The following is a 21,676-nucleotide window of genomic DNA, read 5'->3' as shown; positions in this document are numbered from 1 at the left end:
TATATCTACTGCCAGCATTGCTTTACTACTCTGAACCCGTTTCTGCCACCTGGACAAGATCCACTACCATTAGGAAATCATCGTTGCTGTTAGTGGATTAAGGTGGCCTTATGCCATCTCTCAGTCTTTGCTCTGCCCTACTGGATGACGCAACGTTTGGAGAGAGCTGGTATATTTCGAATGCTGGCTGAGTGGCCATCTATTCTTTCTTATAGACAGTTTTTTCTTTTCTTTTCAAAAGGTTCACCACCTGCTTAGGGCTATCGTCTGGGGCTCGTACTCCTCTCTCCCATTCTAGTGTCGTCCTGCTCTGAAGAGTTGTATTTTCGATGTTTCGAATGGTATCATCGATATCCATCAAAATCATCATTACCAGGCTTGTATTTGGAAGACTTTTTTTCTCTGCCACAGTTTGTCCGTCAGGCAGGGTTAATTTCTATGTCGTATACATTTTGTTAATAGTTTTCTTGAATAATTTGCCTTTTTTGTGTCATGAGTCTTTGAAATTATATTAAAATTCAGAATTGTGTAAGAAACCATAAAAGAAAATTATATATATATATATATAATGTATATAAACATATATGTATATACTGTGTGTGTATATATACATATATATACACACACACACACACACACACACACATATATATATATATATATATATAATGTATATATATATATATATGTATATACTGTTTATATATACTATATATACATATTTATATAATATATACCCACATGCACACATGTGTGTATGTATGTATGTGTGTATAGTATGCTTAAGTTCTCACAATTCTTCTTTTTGTGGGGGTGGGGAGGGGCATTTTAGTGAACAGACTGGTGTCATGTTTTTAAAAGTTGGCTTGCTAGTATCTACGTTTCATTTCAGCGCCATTAAACCATTAAACTCCATTCACTCATGCGATATAGAGTCTTAGCATCAACTGCTGAAATGGGGGTAATGCGTGGTAAACTTGACTGCATCTTTACGGTCTGCTAGTACGAACAAGAAGCTGCGTTGGCCTAATGCCAGCATAATTTTAAGGGGGAAACTTATTGCACTTGTCCTCCGTTGGAGTATTTCGTACAACCTGGCTTACATGGCATACGGAAGAAGGTATTCATTTTAGTTTTCTGCAAAAGAAAACTATTGAGATGACTTTGTCTGTCCGTCTGCACTTTTTCTGTCCGCCCTCAGATCTTAAAAACTACTGAGGCTAGAGGGCTGCAAATTGGTATGTTGATCATCCACCCTCCACTCATCAAACATACCAAATTGCAGCCCTCTAGCCTCAGTAGTTTTAATTCGATTAAGTTAAGCTTAGCCATGCTCTTACTTCTGGCAACGCTGTAGGACATACCATCACAGGGCCGTGGCTGAAAGTTTCATGGGCCGCGGCTCATACAGCATTATACCGAGACCAGCGAAAGATAGATCTATTTTTGGTGGCCTTGATTATGCGCCGTGCAGAAAACTCAGTTGCTGCGAAGAAACTTCGGCGCATATTTTACTTGTCTTATTTTAATGTCACTTAGCTCGTAGTTGAATTACCTCCTCTTCTTGTTGGTCTGCAGCCGCCCAACGTCTTTGGCTTCTTCAAATTTTCACCTTTTATTTAAGAACAAATCCTTCGGGCGATCGCTGTTAGTCCAAAATGTGACTCACAGGCCTCTTAGACTAATTTATGATAATTAGCCTAATGAATGTAACTCGATTCATGACTGGCTTCAGTTATTATAGGTTTTTGGGTTCTGTTTCCCATTTCATTAATAAAATCGATAATTTTGCTCCTTTTATTTGTTTTATTTTATGGAATGTTCATTCGAGTTTGAAGTTTCCTGATAGACGACTACTAAGTTAAGGCATAGGCTACACGGGTTTGTTTTGTTGAACGCAGATGAAATAGATATTACAAGAAGCCTCGTCAAGGATTTATGTTGCGACTTCATGCGCGAAAGTTTCGAGATCCGATCTTTTCTTTTCATGAGTTTTTTTTTTGATAGTTTATCCATAAAACAATCATGGAATCAGTTATTAGCAGTTATGTGTAAACTGGAGTCATACTCTGTTTCATACAGTATGAAAAATCCTATAATCGCGGCTAAGGTAAAGTTATATTAGAAGAAATCATTTTTTTTCTTATTGAGTTATGATGATATACATTTTATCGAGACAACTATCACTTATGTCTCTAATTTTTGTTCCCTCCCCCCCACACACAAATAATTGTGGCACAGGAGTCTATAGACGACCAGGTATATAGCCTAATGCATTACCTATGTCGCTAGAAGCATACTGAATTTTCAGAAAGCACACCATACCATTCCTTGTCTTACCCAGTCCGAAGATCGAATGCGGGTCTGTGTTGTTGTGAGTCTAGAGCGCCATCATTGCACTACGATGACCAAGAGAGAGAGAGAGAGAGAGAGAGAGAGAGAGAGAGAGAGAGAGAGAGAGAGAGTTATAAGTAGAACATATGGCAAGGTCTAACCGGATAAGCTGGCTTTGATTCAGCTCTGTCAAGGAGAAAAGAACCCCAAAGCATGACTTGAAGTTGAGATAGATGAGAAAAGTAGAACCCATGACGAAAATTCCTCAGTGAATATCTAAGTCGATAGAGCAAAGTGGATACGAATATCCAAATTGCCCATCGCCTCGTCCTAAAGAGAATGGGATAACTGGTAAGAAAAGTAGAATGAGAAATAAAGCTTCTTTCCATGTACTATAAGCTGCGGGTTTCAATTCCTGCTTTTGTGTTTCCTGACACTTAAAAACTTTCATCCTCTAAAGTTGAAAGTTGGTCTCTTCCATCCCTCGAGGTTAAGCCACACCCTTTTCCCCTTTTTTTATTGTGTATCTTGCCTTTCCCTTTTTTTTTTCTTTGTCATGCTCTCCCCGGTCTGGCCAAGAAAAGGGCAATAGGTAACCCCTCTCAAAGGGCTCTGCATGAAGAAAAAAGGCGACTGGTTTCCGTTGAGAAAAGCTCTCTGGATTCAGGCTGACAGACGAAAGAACAGCAATCTGAATGCTGTCTTTGTGAAGTCTAGCAGAAGCTTTCCAGGCGCTGTCTGCATGAGCAACGTCAGGAAATGGAATGAGCAGCTACCCGAAGCGTGTTTCTGCGAGCAGGAACTGGTGTGTTAGCCAAGCCGGAAGAATTGATTGGTACGTAGTGCACATGGATTGAAATGCTAATTAACTCGAGTCTGAGAAAAGCTCGACAGGCATAAAGCAGTCACCGAAATGCTCAGAGGTCAGTCCCAAATGATAAGAACCGGCGTCTGAGTGTTGTCTTTGTGTGGGCATGGCGTTGCTAATTCCAAAGTACTGAATAGCGCACTTGTCAAAACGTCACACTTTCAACTGTACCCTTAATGAGTTTGGATATTTCAATAGAATTTGATTTATCAACTCTCTCTCTCTCTCTCTCTCTCTCTCTCTCTCTCTCTCTCTCTCTCTCTCTCTCTCTCTCTCAGCCCGACCCGTGGGAAACCCCAAAAGCTCTCTTCGTTATGACCATACGATGCCGTGGTGTCATCTGTATGCAGGGAAGGTATTTCCAAAGGGTTGGGGTTGAATATGTGGGTAGGTTTAGAGATTAGGGCATTGGGCAGGGGTAGGTGGGGGGAAGGGGAAGGTTACCAGTGGTCAAGAGTGCGTTCAACTCATATTCACTGAATGTAGAAAACTTTTTTTTGTGTGTGTTTTTTCCTTGCACAATTAAGATGACAATTTCTTGACACATTTTACTTGACAACCCGTTTTAGCGTGGTATTCGTATAATTGCAAATTACTTATTCATGTATATATTCATGACTGTTGTTTTTTTTTATTGTGATGTTCATTCAGTGCGTAAACTTTCGTTCATTGATCTCGGTTGTGAATGTAAACAGGAGGAGTGGCTGAACGCGCTGCTAGATTGGCTGATATCTAACATTTTATCCCACGCTCTTTGGTGGCCCACCTATGCATTGACACCACTCGTACCCCACAAGTGACACTCGGGACGTGTGTCTTTATTTTATGGGCGGCGGGCATGGCGATGATTTTCTCTCTTCACCTCCGTGTGGCTCCGTCTGTGTATCGTTCTGTCGCTCAATTATTGAGGAAATGATGAAGTTATAATAATATTTCTTTTGTTTGAGGTAGTAAGGTCATTGATGTTTTAAGGGTCTCTCTCTCTCTCTCTCTCTCTCTCTCTCTCTCTCTCTCTCTCTCTCTCTCTCTACGTAATTTGTAAAATATGATGGGACGATTTTGTAAATCACATTAGCTTGGGAAGATTAAGAAACGATAAACAATGGAAGTCGGAAGTTGAATGGAGGCAGATCAAGGACTTTTCTAGTGCGTTAGTATTTGGCTTGATTGCTTGTCGGTGACCAGAGTTAACGGCGATGCCAGTCTACGGAAATCGTGAAAGAAATCATGGAGTGGAAAGGTAGCCTGTTCTGAAGAAATTATCTGATCGGATCAAGGTGCTCTGTGGATGAAAGTAATATCACCTGCAGTACTCTTGTTATTTCTAGTTAAAATTTCTTTGGCATTAACCTGAATTCCACTTTTTCTTTGATTTTTTTTTCTCAGTTTTCGTCTAGATAAAGACATGGTTACCTTTCCCATCAGCCTGGTGTTATTGCGAGAAGTTTCTGGTAAGAACTTTTAGCCATTCGCAGTGAAACTTTCGGCATGGTGTAATTATAGCTAAGAATCGAGTTTATGGTTCACATGACTTACATTCTTGAGAGTGTCAGTTGCTTTTGTGTTAGGCATATACTTTTTATTTTTTTTTTAGCTGATGTCTACACGGAACCTGTCAAAGAAAAGGGTCAACTTTGTGCTACTTGCGCTGCTTCAGCTAGCCTCATGACGTCATTGTTTACGTCACGAACGGTTTTAGCATCCTTGTCTGTGATTTTCTCGGTTCTGGCATCGGCGACTTCATTTTACTCTATAAATATCAGAACTATCAAACTTAGGCAGTAAATAATACTTGCCAAAATTAAGTAGGGTTATAAAATATACACTTGCCAACTTTCACCCTTATCCGATGCTTTGATAAAAAGGTGTTGCCGAAAAACCGTGTTTCATTGGCTCTGAATCCATTAGTAGGTATACACTGCCTAAACAGTGTGGGTTAAGCCAAGTTAGTCGTCAGGCTCACGTTGTCATGGATAAAGAGAAAGTTACTGCTGGACGAATCTGCTGGCTGTCAAGGATATTGGCTGCTTTATCAGTAGAGATGGAAACAGATGTTTACAGTTAGTCACTCATGATCGGAAATGACTAATGAAACCTTTTCATAAACTGAAGGTTACAGTAGGACAGCCTCCCAAGTGTGTCCATTGGACCTGGTGTTGTTGTTGTATAAGATTAAGCCAGGCCTGTGCTGACACGGGCTCTTGTTCCTGGGGCAGCCCGTAATGTTGGCTAATAGAACTGTATGCCAGACTGCTGAATGAGTTAGAAATGTCAAAAACAGAGGTTAAGGAGACGACCAGACATAAACAAGGCAGGAAAAGAGGTTTCCAGTGGAACTTGCCGTGCAGGAGCCACTAGGTGATCCGAAGAAGAGAGCTGATGTTAGCGTATATTTTTTTTTTTTTAGAAAACCAGTGTCAGATTAACTTTTGAATACTTGAGTGGTGTAAGTATTTGATGCAATAAGTAATTTGAAGAGTCTGAAAGGTCATTAAGAGGAAAAGTGAATACTGCACAGTATTTAATAGCAGAAGAGTCAAACCGCAGATTCAGACAATTCTAGATTCTTCCATCAATCAAAGTAGAATACCGAATAATCCGCGTAGGCCGAAAGAGAAACAAAAGCTATGCGGAATGTGCGAGCAGAGCGTGGATATCTCTATTTCCGTGCTTTACTGAAGTGTTTAGGAAGGTGAGAGGTGAGTGTCCTCCAGTACATAATACAAGTTATTGAATAGTCGGTGTCATGGCGGAATTGCAGTTTCTGAACACGTATTGGTAAACTGATTTATTATGTGTATGTTAAAAGGTTATTACGATTCTGCATGAATAAACGACCATTTTTATTCACTTAATGAGTCAGGCAGTTACGACTCGAATAAGAGATTGCGAACTAAAGGAGGCGAAAGGAACTAATGGAATATGTAATGCTGCTCTCAATCAAAGCAGAAATATCGGTTTTGAGATGGGTATTTTTCGATACGTGCATAAATAAATACATATATACATATGCAGTATATATATATGTATATATATATATTTAGATGTATGTGTGATTATATTTATTTTTATTTTCATGAACCTTTATACTTTGAGCAATAAACTACTTATAACTTGAATAGAATTGCAATCAAATTTTAGGCTGCATAACATTCATGTGAAAATAAGTGAAAGCCAGTTTTGACAGTAGGTCTCTTGACTTTTTCACCAGCAAAACTATATTATACGAAGTGTTCATTGAGAGAGTGGTCTGGCGAGAAGTCGTATCTCTCAGTGGTGCCCCTGCGTGCAACTTGAGCTGATCGATCGAGAGAAAGGTTCCAGAAAGGAACATCACCTAAGGACATATTGTATAATTTTCACGTAGCTTGCTACACCACTGATTAATCTTGTTAGCCCCAGTGCCTGAGTACCATGTAGACCCATCCATAGGCTATGTGGTTTTCAGTTGCGTAAATTACCATCTGAAAGCAACTATACGAGTCCCACGTCGTGCAGACACCTCATTATATTTCCTGGCATGTAGGAGATGCCGGTTAAAGCAGTGAGTGAAAGCAGATTTCCTATGGACGAGAGTTTTTGCGACGTTTATCAATAGTCGCATGTCGTTCGGCGAAGACCGAAGAAGTAAAATAGACTAAAAAAGAAAGAATCAGGAATGAGATATGTGGGATTCCCTTGAGCGGAGTAAATTGAGGGTCAACTTTCATTCTGCGAAAGCCCTTAATGGATTTTGATTTTCTACGCAAAGAGACGGAATGGGCAGCTCAGTATACATCTTTGGTTAGCGAATGTTAGTCGTTATTGACAAGATGCGGTTATTTTCGTCAGTGTATGTATGTATGTATGTATGTATGTATGTATGTATGTATGTATGTATGTATGTATGTATGTCAGAAGGGAAAATGGAGTGGTTGATTTTTTGAAAAGTAAGTATTAGTTATTATAAGAAGTTGTAGGGGATGGAGTAATGTACTGTACATCTTGCTATAAATAACCGATGGAATGTTGTCGAGTATAGTACATATACTTGATTTTCGTACAAGTAGCTGGCTATGCATTTAGATGGCTCTTGTAACTCATAATTGCAGCGGAGGGCAGCAAGATTTTCAAGGTTGCGCAGGTCAAAAGGCGTTTAATCTTGAAACTGTAAACAGAGGTTAATAGGTTTAACGGTATGGCGGGTAAAGATTGAAATGATTACAAAGTAATTTAATGAGACGACTGAATGCACACCTAGGTTTATATATATCGCCCGAAGCATTCTTCGTTCTTGAATGAAAGAAGAATTAATGAAGGTGAATCACAAGGCACTGAAAAAAAAATAAATAACAAAAAGGGGGGAACGGTACAGTGAAGGCCATATCGTAGACAGTTTACTGATAATTATTTTTCCTATGAACAAACACCAGAGTAGAGGAACGAAAATTAAGTTCGATATTGATACTGAGGATGAAATACAAAAACAATGGCAATTGGGAGTGGATGTTTTTGCGGCGTATTTGGCAGGACCCACTTAAATTGGGTAAAATGTTTGGCGACAATTGTCGACGGCGTCATGTGTCCCAAAAGTGGTAGTGGCGTCATGGTTGGTTATAGAGTTGTCTCTCCACCCATGCCTTCTTCCATCCTCTCTCTCTCTCTCTCTCTCTCTCTGAGGACAGTTTCTTGTGGTAGCGAGCACTTGCAGACTATTGCGTTTGTAATTCAAACTATTGTTCGGGTAGACAGTCGGAAAATGTTAGCAGTGGCACCATCCTTCACTGCTGTCCAAGATACCCGCCCCCCGCCCCCCTCCCCTCTCTCTCTCTCTCTCTCTCTCTCTCTCTCTCTCTAAATAAGCTGCTTCCCAAACGATTCCCTCTACCTGGCCTTACCAAAACACCGGCTGGTTCTTGTCCTGAGATCAACCCAGCTGAGAAGCCTTGGGTGGCCTCGAGATTCAGTTGCTAGTGAGAGCTTTTTCTTGGGCACGGCTTTTTTCTTTTTTCTTTTTAACTGAAAAGCTCTTGTTAGAGGGAATTCGTTTCGCACGAATAAAGAACAGGCTGTACGTTCTTGCTTTATTAATTTTTTTCATTGTGGTGATTTGATCTCAGTTTTCAGAGTATTAAAAATAGAGTGACTTGAAAAAGTAATTTGTTTTTTTAAAATTGTAGAGTGTAACTGAAAAGCGTATGGAGTCTTCTAAGTGAGCCAAATTAGGATGGGAGGATGGCCTCCAAAGTCAAACAGGATAGATGTTTATGACGAACAACAGTTTTTACTCCTAAATTTGAGTGACGTAAAAAAAAAAAAGTAAAAAATGCCCCGAAGTTTCTTCGGTGCAATCGAGCTTTCTATACAACGTATATGCTGTATGAGCTGCGGCCCATGAAACCTTCAGCCACGGCCCGGTGGTGACCTATCCTATATCGTTGCCAGACGCACAATCATGGCTAACTTTAACCTTAAACGAAATAAAAACTACTGAGGCTAGAGGGCTGCAATTTGGTACGTTTGATGACTGGAGGGTGGATGATCAACATACCAATTTGCAGCCCTCTAGCCTTAGTAGTTTTTAAGATCTGAGGGCGGACAGAAGAAGTGCGGACGGACAGACAAAGCCAACTCAATAGTTTTCTTTTACAGAAACCTAAAACTATATCGTGTAGCCTCTTCTTCATCTTATCCGTATGGTTCTTCGTTCTACTGCTCATTATAGAGAGTGTGAGGTCTCCTCGCTAAGCGATGGGCGTTATATCTTTATAGCTACGGACAAACGGTCTGCCCAAGACTTGTCTGATCACATTGACAGTTCCAGAGACGCTGTCGGGGGAGTCCGTGGGTGGCGGGGCGCTTTCATTCGTATGGGAACTTCGTCTTGCTGGACTCCCAGGAACCGGGACTGCCTTCGTTCAGATTTATCTACTGTTGGTGTTTGTTGGTGACCATTTTCTCCATTGAAACTGCTGATTATTTATGTGTGTGTGTGTAAGAGAGAGAGAGAGAGAGAGAGAGAGAGAGAGAGAGAGAGAGAGAGAGAGAGAGAGAATATGAATGGTTTTACCTGGAGGGAGTTACGATCAGGTCTTTAAGGACCTCCCATTTTTCATAATTAAGGCATCTTATACATTTTAACGGAATACTGTTCACTGAATTTGGTCTCCCTCTCTGATGCAGCTTCTTCCACAAGAATCGACTAATAACCAGGTACTTAATTCAATGAGCAAGTTAACAATTGCTTTTGGGTTTGTAAATTTTGTAATGTTTTAGGCTAGTAGCCTAGTGCATGGTTCTGGTGTAGGTAAAGTTTGTACAGTTGTGCTACTGTGTATCTGAGATATCATCAAAAACTAAGCTGGTTTGGACGTGTCGCGAGAACGGACGAGAAGTTAGTGAGAAAATGAGTAGATATGGAAGTAGAAGGACGAAGACCATTGGTAAGGTCAAGGAAACATCGTAAAGGGCATAGGTTAAGGCCAGCTGAGAAAACCAGATAGAAAGTGCACAAGATATAGGACAGTGTGGTGAACTCATTTCACGTCCAACTCTGTGAAGAGAACATCTGGCGTAAAACCATTGACGGTGACGATGATGATGTAATATATCGTACGTTTCGGTGCCACTCCTTTGTCAGTCGATTTTAATGTTTCAGTTATCTGTATCTACTGCTCTGCCAGGGATCATTTCTTTAACCGCGTTGATGTCTCGCGGGGTGAAGGTGAAACAATGTGAGAGATCTAGCTCATGACCTTAGTTGTTGGGACGCCAGTTTATAGAAACCAGTCAGTTAACCTGCCAAAGAAAAATGAAGCTATACCAACTCGCTGTTATTTCCCTTAGTCTTGTTTTTGGGGCAATTGGTAAGTATCTGCAACCGATATCTTTGAAAATAGACTTTGCTGTTCAAATACAACGGGAAATCATATGCAATATAAAAACTGCAGTTGAATCAGCTTTCAGCTTCTGGTAGAAATGGAAATAATGAAAGAACGAACTGTCTTCGGGGAACTGTTGGGACTTCAGCCAAATTACAAGCTAAGGTTGAGACCTCAGCGGAAGCAAGGCAGACCACAGCTAAATATTAGTGTCAACATTCTGGGTTTCCCACGATAGCAGGTTTTACTCGCCTTAGTCTTAGTAGTTATTCTGCTTTTAGATCCATTTTTATTGTTATGTCCTCCAATATTCTCATTGTGTTGTGTAAATTGGTTTGTTATCGTTTTCACGTTTGTTTGTTGTCTGTTTCGTACAGTACTTTATATCTTGTGGGTTCTGTCGTGTGTTATCTTGTGAAATTGTTATTGTTTGCCCTTTGTATGATTTATAATTCTGTGCTCTTATTCATCAGCTCTAAAATATTCTGTTCACCAGTACAGGACTGCATAATATTCTGATACCATTCCTTTATTAGCATCTTTTATTTAACCCCTTTTATTCGTAAACCTTCTTCTCAGTATTTTTATCCCTTCATTACAACATCTCCTTTCTCTATAAAGCATTTGTTGAAATCCACTCCCTAAAACTTATTAAAACTGTCTTTTCTCTGTTTTTTTTTTATCGTGTTGTATTCCCATAATCTACAAGGTTTTTATTTCGTTTAACTATCTTATCATTCAGTTTTTTATTCCTCCGTGCTTTGAGCATATAGCCTACACATTAACCATCAAGAGGTTTTCCGGTTCAAAGAACCCATTCTGAATTTGATGTTGTCTTTTGTAGCATTATAAATATGGACTCCTAAAATGAACTCTGGAAATCATATCACGTAACACCAAATATACGTGAAGTTTGCATCGACTGCCTGGACAGGGTTGCCAGTCATTGTGCCACTCGCTTTTTAATGCTAAATGACTTTTCTGCCAATCAAGATCGTTCTCAATCAAGCAAAACCGACATCTTTTGAAACAGCATTGTCAGACTATTGGCTGATTTTCTTTTCTCGTAGAATCTGGATATTAAGCCGCTTAACCCTGCTTGAGTGATCAAGCTGCTTCCACACCATTACATATTGCATGTCTATTATTATTCTCTATTTATTTTCCTCTTGCTCTTTTTTGGTATCGTGTTTAAATGTTTTTTCTTACCAAATCAACTTTTCTACCTCAACTCATGAAAGTGTTTCCAACTTTGCTGCATTGTTTTTAGTAATATGTAAAAATCCTTTAAGTATATATCGTTTAGTCTTTTTTTATTGTGTAAAAATCTTTTAAGTACGTATCGCATAGCTTTTTATTGTGTTTAGTAATATGTAAAAATCCTTGAAGCATATATCGTATAGTTTTTTATTATGTTTTCTAGTAATATGTAAAAACCTTTTAAGTACGTATCGTATAGTTTTTTTTATTAATGTTTTAAGTAATATGTAAAAATCCTTTAAGTATTATATATATCGTATGGTTTTTTATTGTTTTTAGTAATACCGTATGTAAAAATCCTTTACGTATGTATCGAATAGTTTTTATCATTGTTTTTAGTAATATGCAAAAATTCTTTAAGTATGTATCACATAGTTTTTTATTATTTTCTGAAAGCAGTCATATTACTCATTCTGATCTCACTAATTCTTTTAATTTAAGCTGATCTCGTTTGATCTCTCGATGGTGTTAAAGTGAATGTTTTTTTTCTAATTCTTTCGTTTCTCATCTTTGAAAACTGTCTAATTTAGATATCTACTGCCATCTGACTAAGATTTGTCTCTATATTTACAAGACTTAACATTTCGTTAATTTTGATTTGTATTTACATACTTTTACTGAATGTCCACGAGATAACGGGATGGGTAATCTTAAAACGTTGGAGATAGTGTGAAAACTAACTTGGAAAATAATATATATATATATATATATATATATATATATATATATATATATATATATATATATATATATATATATATATATATATATATGTGTGTGTGTGTGTGTGTGTGTGTGTGTGTGTATGTATGTATGTATGTATATAATTCTATTTTTGCTTCTGCTATAATTCAGTTCTGAACTGATATTAATTGAGGCTGCAAGTGCATGGGAGACCAAGTTAGTTTTCACACTTATCTCCAACGTTTTAAGAATATATATATATATATATATATATATATATATATATATATATATATATATATATATATATATATATATATTGTTGGTAACATCTCAAGGAATATGAAACTGGTTTGTAGATAAACTAGCTGGCCGTTTTGGAAGACGCAAAATTCTTTTTTGCAGTGAAACAGAAATATCGTTTTGCTCAGGCTTAGCCATTAACGGAGAGCCAACATGCTCAGTGGGTGAGAGTAGCAAAAGTGAAAGTTCGGCTGTCGTAAGCCCCGTTGGGATAAATAGTTTGATAACAGACCAAGTGGTAAATTGCATAGTATTGCTACACGTTTGCACATTTTGCTTCGTTACAAAAACATAATCCTCGACCCCTTTCCTGTCTGCCAGTTTTTGCCACTTATTGCTATGTCAGTGACATACCTCTTTTGGTAGTTCATTTGGTAGAAGATTTACTCATATACTCTAATTGAACGGTTCAGTTGCTTTTCCTTTCCTTGCTCTCCTCCGCTGCTAAGATTTGGAATTCTCTTCCTGCCTCAGTTTTTCTCGAGATAATCTTTTTCCCCGTAAGAAGCAGCAGGAACTGCCTCCTCTGCAAGTGCCAGCAACACAGCCACCGGACCGTGGCTGAAAGTTTTATGGGCTGCGGCTTTAGGTTTCATGGGCCGTGGCTGTACAGAAAACTCGACTGCGGCGAAGAAACTTCGGGGCATTTTTTACTTGTTCTCATTGGCCTTTGCTCTTAAGAAAGTTCTGTTGAGAAAAGCGCTCTGTCATTCATCTAATGCTGTTCTAAAGATTCTCTCTCCATTACAGCTGCCATTAATTGAGCCATTCACTTTCAGTATTGCCCTTTTGGGTGTTATTATTATCATGACCCTTTTACCAGAGAATTTAGGTTTAGTTTTAGTCCCCTGGGAGATTGTGAGTCCATGATATACAATTTTTGTAAACGGCCGTGTACCAAAACACAGGACTCACACATGTTCACCGAAAGTCCTGTCGCTGTCATGAACTGAGACGTATAGAGAAAATTTGTGGAATAAAATATTAGATAGTAGATTCAGAACAAAAATTAGGTTTGGACGATGTTTAATTTTCTTCAGGTGCCAAATACGGCGTGACCTGACCCCTCTACAGCTCACTGTAAGTATCCTTTGACCATTTCACAGTCTAGGGACGAAGATGTGAACTTTTTTTTCATACCCTTACAAGAGGATGGAGAGAATAGTTATTCTAAGTCACCGAACAAAAGCAGCGAATGTATGCTGAAGAAAATTGATGAGAATGGGAAAGTTTATAACCCAACAAGAATACCATCTTCCAGGCAAAACCATTTAGTTAACATTTAGAGCCTCCTATCTGCAAGACTATTGTTGTAGACCTTTGGTGACTGTTGTTGTATTTCAGGTTATTCTTTGAGAAAATTAGTCCTGACAAAAGCTGTAGGTGATGGGAAAGATAATTTATTCTGAGGTGCCTTGTCTCCTGGCAGTATCGTGCCTCGTACATTAATTACATAAAAAGAATTTTCCCTCAGGCTGTTGGATAATGTAAAGATGGAAATTTGTTTGTGAAGTAGTGTGTGTGTGTGTGTGTGGAGAGAGAGAGAGAGAGAGAGAGAGAGAGAGAGAGAGAGAGAGAGAGAGAGAGAGAGAGACGTTTGAAATAAGGAATAAGGATTTCACAGAAACTATGTGGACAGTTAGAGATGTGACTTTAAATTAATCCTCTTGTTTTTTAAACCAGAGACTAATGGAAGGGCAAGCTAATGACATTTTAAGTCTGACCTGTAAAAATACTGAAAGGAAAAACAACAGGGAAAAATACTGAAAGGAAAAACAACAGGGAAAAATACTGAATGGAAAAACAACAGAATCAGTGAGAAAGCACCCCAGGACTTTCATCGGAAGCATTGGCAATTAAAAAATATGATTTCCCACTCAGTCAAGAAGATACGGGTTGAATAGAACACCATCCTACTCTTCAGGAGCTTTAAATTGTTACTGTCATAAACAGCGCCCTTCTGAGTTACGGTGAGGAGGGAATAGCGACAGAGACGGATAAATCCGTTCCAAAACAGGATGTGGTTAAGACATCGGAACCCGATGATGTGGACAGCAGCCGAACGGAAACCCAACCGCCAGTGCAGTGAGGAAGCGATGAAAACAGACCTTGAAAAATGCATGGTTTAATTTTAAGATTCTAGTTAAACCTGCGCTTATTATAATTATACATGTATCTGGTAAAAAAGTGGCCGGTAAGTTCTATATATATATATATATATATATATATATATATATATATATATATATATATATATATATATATATATATATATATATATATATATATATATGTATGCTATGTATGTATGTATGTATGTTATATAGTGTATGTATTTATTTATTTATTGAAGTAGCCACAATAACCTTTTTTCTACTCTATATCTTCAAAACTTTTGGCTATGCTTGTTATGGCAGTTCCTTGAATCGAAAATGGAGGTCGAAAGTAGAAACTCGAACTCCCAGGGCGAGATTCGAACTCGTGCTCAGTGGTTTAGCGAGGTTAAGCTAATATATATATATATATATATATATATATATATATATATATATATATATATATATATATATATATATATATACACATATATAAATAAACACTCTTTGTTCCCATAGACTGTTGACTACAGAAGGAATTACCTTTCTGGTTTTCAATAATGTTTTGGCATGAGGCTGCAAGTCCCACGCTTTGTCCTTCGGAGGTTCAAGGGTCCTTGGTACCGACACCACCAGACATTTCTTGCCTAACGTCGCTGACCGCAGGGCCAACGGTACAGCGAACGTGTTACCCCTACGGGAGGAGGGTGTTAGCCCTGTAATATATAGAAATACGAGAATTTGTACTTATTTAGCCTATAATAGGCAATAGACTTATCCTTCTCGCGGTCAGGTCGGCTACGTGACCTCGTCGTGATTATGGTGACGCGGGTTCGTTTCTCGCTACCAGACTTCATAACCGCTTCAAATTTCTTGCACTTGGATCTTAAGGCTTTGTAGTGACAAAGCGCGAAGAATTCGGGAAACTAAGAGGGCATTGCGCCTGTTGCAATTACGTATGTATCTGGTAGAAAGTGACCAGTAAATTCTACATACATACGTAAATATTCATCCAGACTCCCCAGAGCTTGCAAGGAGGCTACTTGTACTAAAATGTATTAATCAGATCTGACCTGGCACCAGACGACGACAGCAATGTTGGATTCCAAGTCAGCTTTCGTGAATTGGCCACATGAATATCGAGGACGATAGCTATAAAGGAAGTCATTCCCGTAAATTAATCTAGACTGACGTGAGTATCCAAGAAAAATGACATTGGAAATATATAAAATCGATTATTCAAAAGCAATACGCAGCGCTGGTCACGTTCCCGTGGGCTAATGATTACGTCGGGCTGGTGTTTTGGGAAATTGGCCTTCAGAGAAACAAGCGGGAAGGAGAGAGAGAGAGAGAGAGAGAGAGAGAGAGAGAGAGAGAGAGAGAGAGAGAGAGAGAGAGTTAGCGACTGCTAGCAATCCGCGACATTGAACCCGTGGGAAACGTCATCCCAATACCGAGACGAAACAACTTGAGACTGTGTTCGGTTTTAGGGAGGGCGGTGTTGAAAGTTTGAGTCTTGTGTCGTTGCTTCTTTTGCACGCATAAAGTAGACTGATAGACATTATATATTTATTCTGAGACACATCGAGAAACTACAGAGGAGATAGACAGGAAACCCACACAATGCTTACAGGGTTAAGTATAATATCTTAGTTTAACCAGACCACTGAGCTGATTAACAGCTCTCTTAGGGCTGGCCCGAAGGATTAGACTTATTTTACGTGGCTAAGAACCAATTGGTTACCTAGTATAGACAGACACAGAGATATAATGAAAAAAGATAGAGAAATAGACCAAGAAAGAAAACAATAGACAGAGACGGAGGAACCGACTTAGAAAATAGACGCGCACACTGACAGGAGACGGTCAGAAAAGCAGGCAGACAGCAGACGGGTGTGTGTAGATAAGACAGGAAGACATAGCCACACAGGAGACTTACGGAGACACAAGGAAGACAAGGGAACCCCAAACGTTGGAAGACATCAGACAGACAGGCATGGAGACGCAGAGAGGAAACAGACACGCGCTCGCGGCCGCGCAAACAGACACGTAGACATACTGATAAGACAAGCATTGAAAAACACAGAGAAGGCCTGAAGCAGAGAGGAGACAAGGATGTTTTTGGTTGGCAGATGCTTAAGCGAACAAACGCGAACTCCTACAGAAGTAGTTTTACATTTTTTCACACTTCCGTATTTGCTGCACATTTCTTGTAAAGGATTACAGGTTTTACTGCAGGCTTGCCTGAATATTCACTGCATAAAAATACTGGAAATTCATAGAGATTATTTGTGGCACATTTTTATTCTTTCCGTAGGGGAGTAGTGCCGTCAGTGCACCTCAGGGGGTGCGCTGTAGGCATTACTAAAGGTTCTTGCAGTGTCCCTTCGGCCCTTAGCTGCAACCTCTCTCATTCCTTTTACTGTACCTCCGTTCAAATCCTCTTTCTTCCATTTGACTTTCCGTCCCCTCTAACAATTGTTTCATAGTGCAACTGCGAGGTTTCCCTCCTGTTACACCTTTCAGACCTTTTTACTGTCAATTTCTCTTTCAGCGCTGAATGACCTCATAGGTCCCAGTGCTTGGCATGGGCTAAAGTGTACATTCTATTCTATTCTACTAGAGCAGACATAAGACTACAACTTCTCGGCAGAAGGAGCCTATTTAATGTAAGGTGACAGTTGCGATTCAGAGAAGAACGTGATATCGAAAACAACTCGGAATAACATGGACAGTGAGTACGTCCCAATTAGGATATGGCGCCTAAGGTTATGGTACGTAATTAGATTTTTGGAATGTAATTTTGGGAGAAAGGAGCTTTGGGGAGAATGCTATGAGTTCTCTTAATGCTCTTGCCATAGGCTATATTTGGTATTATCAGCTTCTGGGAACTTTTGCTCTCTGCTAACTTGTTCGGGAAGTAAGTTTTAGAAAGCGGATGACATTTGCAGGCTCGGCAACGTTAGCGTAATAAGAAAAAGGTGCATCTAGAGTAAAACTGCACCCTGCTTTGCCTTAGGAATTTTGCCACTATTTTTAGTGTTCCGTAAAAGAAAAACTATTGTGCCGGCTTTGTCTGTCCGTCCACACTTTATTCTGTCTACACTTATTTCTGTCCGCACATTTTCTGTCCGCCCTCAGATCTTAAAAACTACCGGGGCTAGAGGACTGCAAATTGGCATATTGATCATCCATCCTCCAATCATCAAACATACCAAATTGCAGCCCTCTGAGCCTCAGTAGTTTTTATCTTATTTCAGATTAAATTAGCAATAATCGTGCTTCTGGCAACGATATAGGATAGGCCTCCGCCGGGCCGTGGCAGAAAATGTCATGGGCCGCGGTTCATACAGCATTATACCGAGACCACCGAAGGATACAGTAGATCTATTTTCGGTGGCCTTGATTATACGCTGTAGCGGCTGTGCAGAAAACTCGATTGCGCCGAAAAAATTCGGCGCTTTTTTTACTTGTATGTTTCATATAACCCTTTCTCTTGTAAAAGGCAGATCCATCGCGTCTTTCCGGATTAGGTCGGCTCATTTTCCTTTGGCGTTTTTTCCACTTTTTCTCCCTTTTTCAGCTTTCATACTTCAATAGATTTTAATTTTACGAGGTGTTTGCACTTTAAGACATGAAAGTATTTATAAGGAATGTGTAAAGTGAATGTTTTTTTAAAGATTTTTAGCAAGAATTTCCCTTTTCAAGATTATTTATAAATATGAAAATAATTCCGGCATCGATGACATTAAATTTTGCAACAGTAAATCAATCAATTAATCAATTTTGGCTTTGGTAGGTGAGAGTGCTAAGTTGACTACGCATTAGACTGTCTTACAAATAGTTCAGGTTTACGGAGCTGTACTCTGAAGAAACGGAAACCTACCTTTTTTTTTTTTTTTTTTGAAGTTGAAGCCTTCGATGATTATAACGGCTTGACGACATTTGAAGTAACAAGATCAGCCAATACAGTCCAAAATCTTTTGTTGCAGTACAATGATTTCTCGCCATATCAATGTAGGCATTGAGATGCGCTGAAAGGAACGTATATCTTTTTTACCTTACACACTTCGATTCGATTTAGCCCTGATAGTTTGTATTCGCGTATATTGCGTCAAACGATTTTGCCGGATTTAGGGAGACATTACTACAGTATTATGGATACTTGTATGGCTCCTAGCGGGGAGGTATTCATATGGAACGATCTGAAAGGTCATGAACTTTTGCGGCCATCTTGTGTAGGTTAGACCGCCCATATGTAAGGAAGAGAAGAAGAAGAAGAAGAAGAAGAAGAAGAGAGAAATGCTGTTTAGCCATCTACTGGTTGGGGTCTGCCGTCCCGACTCTCTCTTACACTTCACTATGATATAATTAACAACCTTAATTACAAAGGAGTACACATAGCTAACAGTTATAGCTCCAGCTGAACTAATTTGATTAATATAAACATTAATATTTGATAACAATGTAGGTCAGTGATATTATACGAAAAGATAAAATAAAATATATGGAAAGTACACTTGTGCTTACGCTGGCCATTATCTTATCAAAATACTCTCTCTCCACCCATCCATGAATGGGAGGTCATTGTGAACCTGACTCCCCTTCCAATTACCTGTAAAAGAGTAGGAAGGGAATATTAGTTTTCCCTACCATTATTGTAAAATAGATGTGACCATCTTTTGTTAGGAAGGAATGTAAAATATTTTTCACGTTCTGAAATAATAATTTACTCGGCTGTACAGGGTTCATGAAAAGCGTTCTGGTGTTTTTCAGTTCCAAACATGTTTGTATTCATGTTTCACAAAAGAGATAAAACTTAATTACACGTCGTTTGGTGGCCTATGCAGAAATCATACTCGATGCATCTACTGAAAGAGTACTCTCGTACGCGGACACCCACGCACGCTGGGTGAGAATGGGATGAATATAAAAAAGGGTCAGTTTTGAGTTGGTTTTAAGGCGTGGCACCAGATTAATCAAAGGAAGAGAAAGTGGATCCAGCACTAGCTATTACTCCCAGCACACGCTTGCTTACTTTTGCGTACACATACACACATACACACACACACACACACACCAAACCTTGTAGTCACATCTTTTTTATAGACGTTATCTGATATTTTATGAATAGTTTAAATTTCTGTATTGTGAGCGGTTGCAGCATTAAAGCTGCCATTTTTTATCATATAGGCTACACACACACACACACACACACACACACACACACACACACACACACACACACACACACACACACACACACACATATACTCGTACATATATATGTACAAATTAATTTAGCCTTTTTCATCTTCTGTCTTCGGCTAAGATCGGCAACAGTCGACTGACTACCAGGCTGCAAATTCCCTCCGTAGGTCAACCGAGGCCAAATTGTTTCAAAAAGGGAACTCATCCAGTTAGCTCCTCCCTCGGTGGGATCGTACCCCAGTCATGTCAATTTCGAGTAGAAACTGTTACCACTGCAGTGCGTTCGATCGATCGATCGATCGATCGAGAGAGAGAGAGAGAGAGAGAGAGAGAGAGAGAGAGAGAGAGTCGTTCTCGTTCCTGCAGAGCCTGAAATGAAGGTAGGGTGGGTCAGTGGTCTGGAAATCGTGGTTGGTTAACATGGCAGGACTTCATTGAGGTCGTGCAATAAAGCCTTTCCCAACTTGACCACCCTATTTTCTGCAGAGTCCCTTTTGGACTCCCTCTGATATACTCCCTCTACCTGTGCCCTCCTCCCTCCCCCCTCCTCCACGCTGATGGATACGTCTGCAGGCTAGAAACAGTGGTGATTATGACGTATTAATTACAGAGTATGAAAGCATCACACAAGATGAGTGAACATTAGGAGGGAACAAATTTTAGTGGCCATAGGTAAACCGGTAAATATAAAGAGAATATAAAGAGGAAAATAAATGAACCAGGAAGAAATTACACAAGCATATATATATATATATATATATATATATATATATATATATATATATATATATATATCTTTAGAAAAGCAGCAATTTAGGTCAGACACCAAGGCGATGGTGCATGACTGCCCTGAAGTACTTTTACAACACGGCTTGAGCTTGCGAGCACCGATATTAATAATGATAAAGCGGTAAGAGAGATGGATGACCCTCGTACTAGTCATTGAGAAAACGTGACGCTACTTCTCCTTTCGATGTGACAACGTTTTATGTTTTGAGGGTAATTGAGTAATGCGGTGTTTGATTTTATTTGGGCCTTGTTTTTTACGTCGTGTTTACTCTTCCTTTAAATTCTTTGCGTGTGTGTGTGTATCTGTGTGTGTATGAGAGAGAGAGAGAGAGAGAGAGAGAGAGAGAGAGAGAGAGAGAGATTCTTCTTTCCTATCAGATACCCTTTCCAACGGCACTGGTTAATCTGGCTGTGAGTTGAGCCCTCCCCAGATTACACCGCGAGGGCAAAAGTAGATAAGCAAATGAGAGAGAAAGAGAGAGAGAGAGAGAGAGAGAGAGAGAGAGAGAGAGAGAGAGAGAGAGAGGAGTTTTTAAACATTATTAGGTTGTTTCACATGTAAAATCGCCTACAGTTAATTTGTTTTGACAGAGGAGACAGTGTTTTGAGCGACATGCTTGTCATGTTTAGGCTGAGTGTATGCAAGTATGAGTTTTCTTTGTTCACTAAGTCAAGTCATTCTTTTCCTAGAGTTCGTGTGTTCGTGTTAGATGAAAAATTTAAATGCCATTTGAGGGTTAATTGAAAAACTTTATTAAAATCTTCGAGAGATCTGTATCTAGCTGTCTCATCACAAAACCTCTCGGCTTTCAATGTCCACCCCCACTTTTTTTTTTTTTTTTAGAAGTTCGTCATCATCATAGATTTTGGCACTCCCAGTCTGCTCATAAATTCTAGTAATTCGTGATGTCGTATCGTAAATTTTTGCGATCTAGTGTTTTATCGTGCAGCGATGTGACTTACAGTGTTTTATTATATATAATTACAACGACGAATGCTTCCAATGAAAGCACTTGCGTTATCCAGCGACGTAACAATTTGGTACTCATGTGATTCATGTTATTTCCAATATTTGATTCGTAATTTTATTGATTTGGTTAGTTACATTAATATTGCATGGTTTCTTGCAACTCTTCCTTTATAATATCATGAAGTTTTGCCTGTATGTTGTTTCCAATACTGATCAATGCTTTAGGATTATTTTTATGTCCTATAATCTTTTCAGAAGTTTACATAGGTTCTGATGCATCGTGAATTTGTAAGTGTACTCC

At 39.2% G+C, this 21,676-nt stretch overlaps 1 protein-coding gene across 2 annotated transcripts in view; it reads left to right on the top strand.

The window, feature by feature from the left end:
• Positions 1-21,676, top strand: part of LOC136832189 (NEDD4-binding protein 3-A-like) — a 158,276-nt gene that overhangs the window by 7,026 nt on the left and 129,574 nt on the right. The window lies entirely within an intron of this gene.

This window comes from Macrobrachium rosenbergii, chromosome 49, assembly GCF_040412425.1.
Source record: "Macrobrachium rosenbergii isolate ZJJX-2024 chromosome 49, ASM4041242v1, whole genome shotgun sequence".
Classification (NCBI taxonomy): Eukaryota; Metazoa; Arthropoda; class Malacostraca; order Decapoda; family Palaemonidae; genus Macrobrachium; species Macrobrachium rosenbergii.
Note: the sequence above shows the minus strand (reverse complement) of the source record. Positions and strands in the feature narration are given on the sequence as shown.